The sequence below is a fragment of the Neophocaena asiaeorientalis genome, unplaced genomic scaffold (genome assembly GCF_003031525.2).
Source record: "Neophocaena asiaeorientalis asiaeorientalis breed wild unplaced genomic scaffold, Neophocaena_asiaeorientalis_V1.1 scaffold601, whole genome shotgun sequence".
Taxonomy (NCBI): domain Eukaryota; kingdom Metazoa; phylum Chordata; class Mammalia; order Artiodactyla; family Phocoenidae; genus Neophocaena; species Neophocaena asiaeorientalis.
In genome coordinates, this window is record NW_020174793.1 from 1,693,543 (window position 1) to 1,699,542 (window position 6,000).

Genomic DNA, 6,000 nt, shown 5'->3' on the forward strand with positions numbered 1-6,000 from the left:
TTTTATATATAGTAGTGTGTATATGTCAATCCCAATCTCCCAATTTACCCCTCCCCCACTTCTCCTATGGCAACCATATGTTGGTCACTGAACTGAGTTATGCACCTAATTTAATGGATAATCAATACTTTGGACTCATGAATGAGAACAATCCAAAAGGGAATTCGTGGGCAGTCCAGTGCCCCCTGCAGTAGAAGCCCGGAGTCCTAATGACTGGATCGCCAGAGAATTCCCTTTTGGATTGTTCTCATCATGAGTCCAAAGTATTTATTATGCATTAAATTAGATGAATAACTTGCTTTAGTGGTAAACTCTTTTAAACATGAAATAAGTACCTGTAATTCTTCTAGATTCCCTAAACCATTTGCATATTTGAGACAACAAATTAGAATGCAGCCATTTTTCACATGAAGGAAATTTTAAGGTTGTAAAAGGAATTGTGATACTTAGCCAGATTTCTTTAGGTACTATACGCTAAAATTATTATTTTTTTAACATGCCTTGCTGTGTAATTAACAAATGTTCAGAGGCAGAACCAAACTCTATTATGGACAGAACAAAGGGACAAGAATTATCCAGTTCTACTGTAGTTTTCAATAGAAATCAACGTAAAGAAAATCAAGTTCTATTTTTACATGACTAATATTATATCATTTATTTTTGTTTTAAAACCATGGAAGAATGTTCACATGATTTCCAGTAAGGTCTAAGTGAAAATGAAAACCAGTCTTAAAAACATTTCCCATAGAAATGAAAATGTACCTTTTAACTTTAATGGGTAGTATTTCTCAAGTCTCTTATCTAATAAAACCAGCCCGTGTTAACTGCATACTGTGTGCTGAGAAATTTTTTTTTTTTTTAAGAAGAAATATGGACTTTAATGAAGATTCTTTCCCTTTGGTATAAGTGAGACCTGTGAAAACATCCAAACAAAAAGAAAAGAAAAGAAAAGGGAGGTGAGGATTTAGATAGTCCACGTTCTCTATCCACAAGGCCTAATGACAGAGCAGGGCTGGCTCCTCTGTCCTTTCGCGACAGGACTCGCCTGGAGAAGGGATTCAGTAACTACAAGTTTTAAGTGTCCCCATCCCCCCACCCCCTGCCCCGTGTGAAACTAACACTCATTCAGCCAAACTTCTGCCTCCCAGCCTCTCTGTGGGAGGTCCACGTTTCTCTAGTCCTAGCTCACACTCTTCTCGAGGTCTCTGGTCTCTCTAGAAGAAAAGATGATGCTACTGGTCCCAACTGCCTCAAAGGCTAGGGTGAGGAATAAATGTAATCGTTTATTAGCATTTTGTGCTCAGGAATAAGCTATGGAAAACAAATTAGGAAAGTAAATCTACAGCCCTAAAATACATGCATATAAAATAAACAACAAATGCAGTTCCAAATCTACCGATGGTATCTGGGGATTTTTCTACTGCTTTAGAGTCTCAATGCCTTTATTCCCACCTCCACAAAATCCACCTAGGATGACACTTCAGTCATACCCCCACGACCCCAGCAGGGGGAGGCAGAGCAGAGGCTACAGGGGGAAGGGCTATACTTTGGCTCTGGAGTATAACATGCATGCAACATGGGAGGAGTGGGCTTACCAAATGTATATATGGACCCCCTGGGGTGAAGGTCCAGCCAGGAGGCACTGAGCAAGGGAGGGGTCCATCTCCCCACTGGCTGGGAGGGGGCTCTGAGGCAATCTCTAAGGGTTGCATATCCCCGGGGAGAGGGAACAGCTGCCAAGCACCCCCATCCTTGACTTCAGGGGCCCAAGAACTCTTTGCATAAAATATCTTCAGACCTAGCAGATGGTCAAAGGCACAAAGTTTAAACGCTGGGAGGGAGGGTTGTTGAGAGGGGTCTGTGGGGTACCCTGAGCCCAGGGGTAGACTAAAGGTGTGATTCATTCCCCCTTCCCTGGAAGGGTGATTGCTCCATTGGGCCTATCACCACAGGACATTTTCCATTACAAAGAGGCATACTGCCCAGGCCTGTGCTGGGGAATTTTTAAATCAAGACAGATACATTAAATAGGTTTGATTCAAAGTGGGCAAGTTTGGGCTTATTTACAACATTTTTATCATTAAGATATTTCATTTATCTTAGGAAAGTAAACTAAACTAAAACATTTGTTTGCTAAAAGTAAAGAAAAAAATATTTCACAAAAGAGTATTCTAAAGAGCAGCATGGAGTAGTCAAAAGACTGCTGGTCTGAGGAGCTGAGCTCTGGTCCTCCTCCTGGGGACTGAGCAGCCCCAGCCAGCTGCTCAGTCTGTTTATATGTGGGAAATGAGCCACTGGTCACCCAGATTTCTCCCTAATGTATTTGTTTTTGACTAGGAACTCAGATATGAAGTTCTACCAATATTTTGGCGTCAGCCAGTTTATGCAGGAACACGTGTGGAAGCTGCAGATATGACGTACAATTCATTCTCTCTGGGGGCAAGGAGGACGCTTCCAATACAATGAAATATAGCTGTTAATATATACAAAAAAGTGTGAAAACAAGTTATAACTCATCTTGCTCTACAATAATGCTTCTCTAGGCATATTCATATCGTGGAAACTCTAGCTGGCATTATCATTCGGAATACCTATGTTCCACTCATTTCTAGAATTTAAGTCAACAGTGTGTGAAGAGATGAATTAAAGAAACCAAACATTCACTTCTATGTCTGACACATGTAATAGGTCAGGCCTGCAATACAATTTCATTCTGCATACACCCTCAGACTAAGAACCTTTAAATAAATACATTCTTGACAAGTGTTTATGGATAATTCTTCTAATCTTTAGCTATTCACAAAGCAGGACCCATCTCTTCTGTCCTTCAGTTCAACAACCTCATCATTAATCTTTTCTAATCCTCTCACAGATGCAGTGTTTTTTTTCCCACAACTGTAACTCATTCAGGGCCTTGCTTTCCACAGCAAAGTATCAGGTGTCTCAAAGCTCAAAGCTCAAGTGTGTCTCAAAAACACACTTTAACAAAGGAAATGTTTGCCATCCATGGACTTTATCCACTTCGGTTAAATAGAATCATCTGCGTGTGAGGAGAGGGCCACTCTGACTCAGTTGTTTTCCACTAGGTCCAAGCTGAGGAGGTCCTGACTGCAGTGGACCTGAACTGACACTCTTGCCTTCTAACTGACTCATCAGCCTGAACACACTTGTGGGAAACCTCCACTGTCAAGACTGTGAAAAGTGTAAGAGTGTCATTTGTAGAATTAACTTTATTTACCAAGTAAGAAAATACCTAAGCAAAACAGGAAGTAAAGCGATAGAAAAAAAAAATCAACATTTTCAAGATTTTTATTCCTACCAAGATGTTTCTGCAATAACAGAAAAAAAGAAAATTGACCTATACAAATACTGCAGAAGAGAATGCCTGCTTTCCGTTCACTTTACTAAACAAGGATCACTTAGCAGCTGAGAAACAATATAGTACTAAGAGCCATCAGGCAAATAAAATACACAGAATCACCGCCACCAAGAGGCCCAGTACAACCATATTTATGCTCAAGATTTCATCTGAATTAATTCAACTACAAGTTCAACCTCCCAACGAGTAGGCAAGGTCATAGAACACTGTTGTGTGTCCAGCTGACCTGTCCAGCAATTGAGATACTTAAAAAACAAAATAAAATGGGTGTAATTGCTCATGCTACTGCAACTGTAGCTAACCTAAACCTGCAAATAAGAATCTATACACATATGAAATTTACTATTTTAAATGGGCCAAAAAGTTGGAATATTCTGTGCTAGAGAAAGAATTCTTCACAAAGGTTTTTAACTTCATAAAAATATCACTGATGGGGCTTCCCTGGTGGCGTAGTGGTTGAGAGTCCGCCTGCCGACGCAGGGGATGCGGGTTTGTGACCCAGTCCGGGAGGATCCCACATGCCACGGAGCGGCTGGGCCCGTGAGCCATGGCCACTGAGCCTGTGCGTCTGGAGCCTGTGCTCCGCAACGGGAAGAGGCCGCAACAGTGAGAGGCCCGCGTACCGCAAAAAAAAAAAAATCCTCAAAAAAAATATCACTGATGAAGTGAAATATGGTGGTAAATCGAGGCTTTGAAGGAAAATGTCTTGATTTCAGATCCATAGTCTGATTTCCCAGCTCTATGAAATGGTGCATGCAGGTGACCTCATCATTTTCCTCACTCTAAAGCAGATGTAACACCTGTACTCACCACTAAGGTTGCTTGTGAGGACTTAATCAGGTCACAAATGTAATAGCTCAGTGAAATCTATCCTACAGTATAGATCTCAAGAAAGATCAGCTATTATTATTCTTGAAAAGACTTCTTGCTCTGAGACACCACGTTCTTGTATTTTCTTCCTTCTTCTGCTTCTTCCTTCTCAGCCTCCTTATCTGTCTTTCTTTCTTTCCAAACATCAAATGTTGGGAGTTCTCAGATTATATAGAATTTAGGTCCTCTTCTCAATCTACTCTTTCCCAGGGGGATCTAATCTATCTCCATGATTTTAATTATCACCTAGAGGACAATCCCCAAACATATTTCTAATTCAGATCTGAACATACACCTGCTAACTCACCATTTCCATTTGGATGACTCAGAGAAACCTCAAATTCATTCATGGCAAACCATCTTTGCCATCCTAACACAAATGTTCCCTATCTCAGTATGTGGCTCCAAAAAACACCCAATTTTACAACACAGAACCCTGGGAGTCATCACTGAAATGTCCTGTTGCTCACTTCCCAGTATGTAACCCATTTCCTACCCTTTCCATTTTACCTCTGAAATACATCCCGTTGTCTCCAGAGCCAGTGTTCCCTTCTGAATCCAAAATAACTGTCCTTTAAGCATGGTTTCCCTCAAGCAGTCCTGCTTCCTCCAATCCATGCATGGCATGCAACTAGAGTGATATTTTAAAATATCAAAATATTTTATAATATTTTGATCAAATATAATCACTCTACTACAACTTTTCTTTATCAGTGAATAAGAGTAAAATAGAATAACGAGTAAATACAAAGGCGTGCACACGTCCTCCATCCCCACGGTCCTCTTCTGGAGTGTAAAGAAGGTTCCTCCCTTGCTGCCCCTGTATCCCCATTTCTAACTATTTCTTTCTCATCATTTAGTTCTCTGCTTAACCAATACTTCCACCAGAAGGCATTGCTTGGTTCTCTGGAGAAGGTCAGTTCCATTAATTATACTCTCACAAAGCACCCCACACTTCTGTATCACAATCCTCAGTGCATTTGTAAATACACAAAAGATAATAAATGACACACGTGTGGGGATCTTGTCTGTCTTGTTTACAATTGTATCCCTTAATCTTATCAAACACCATACTTGCCACAAGTGGGCTAACCAAGATATTGATAAATGTTTGCTGAATTAACACAGAAATGGTTCTGGTTTAGTTCTTGACTTGATAATGGCTCATAATTGGTGGAGAAATGCACATAAAACTCTGATTCAAGGCAGACTGTGATAGCTTTTTACAGGAAATAAGCATAAGGACTACTTGATTCTGTAAGAAAAAAAAAATCAATTCTAGAAAGGGAACAGATATATGAGGAAAGACCCACATAAAGGAAGGCTTCTTTCTGGTGCTGGAATATAAGGGACCATGGAGAGCTAGCAAGATTTCAACAAGTTAAGGGTAAGAAATATTCCAAGGAGGGGAAAAGTTTGGGCAAAGACATTAGTAGAGCCAGGATATATACAGGGTCTAGTGAACAGACAGTTGTACCAGATGAGGGAGGTATACTGAAACGTAGAAAGTGGCCACACAGTGAAAAAATTTCATTATCGAGATTAAACTGTCTCTCTCAGAGACAACCACTGAAGGTTTCATCATTGAAGAACAACTGTTAAACGTGGTAAAAATTTGTTAACAGATTAGGGTGGGGACATAGAGACCAACTAGTAGGCTATTTCAATATTTCAGAAAATTTAAGGGAAAAAAATGTCATGAAGAACCTAGGGGTAAGATAGGAATAAAGACGCAGACCTACTGGAGAACG

At 40.3% G+C, this 6,000-nt stretch overlaps 1 protein-coding gene across 1 annotated transcript in view; it reads right to left on the reverse strand.

Moving 5' to 3' along the window:
- ARHGAP42 (Rho GTPase activating protein 42) overlaps positions 1–6,000 on the reverse strand; it is a 282,967-nt gene that overhangs the window by 121,749 nt on the left and 155,218 nt on the right. The window lies entirely within an intron of this gene.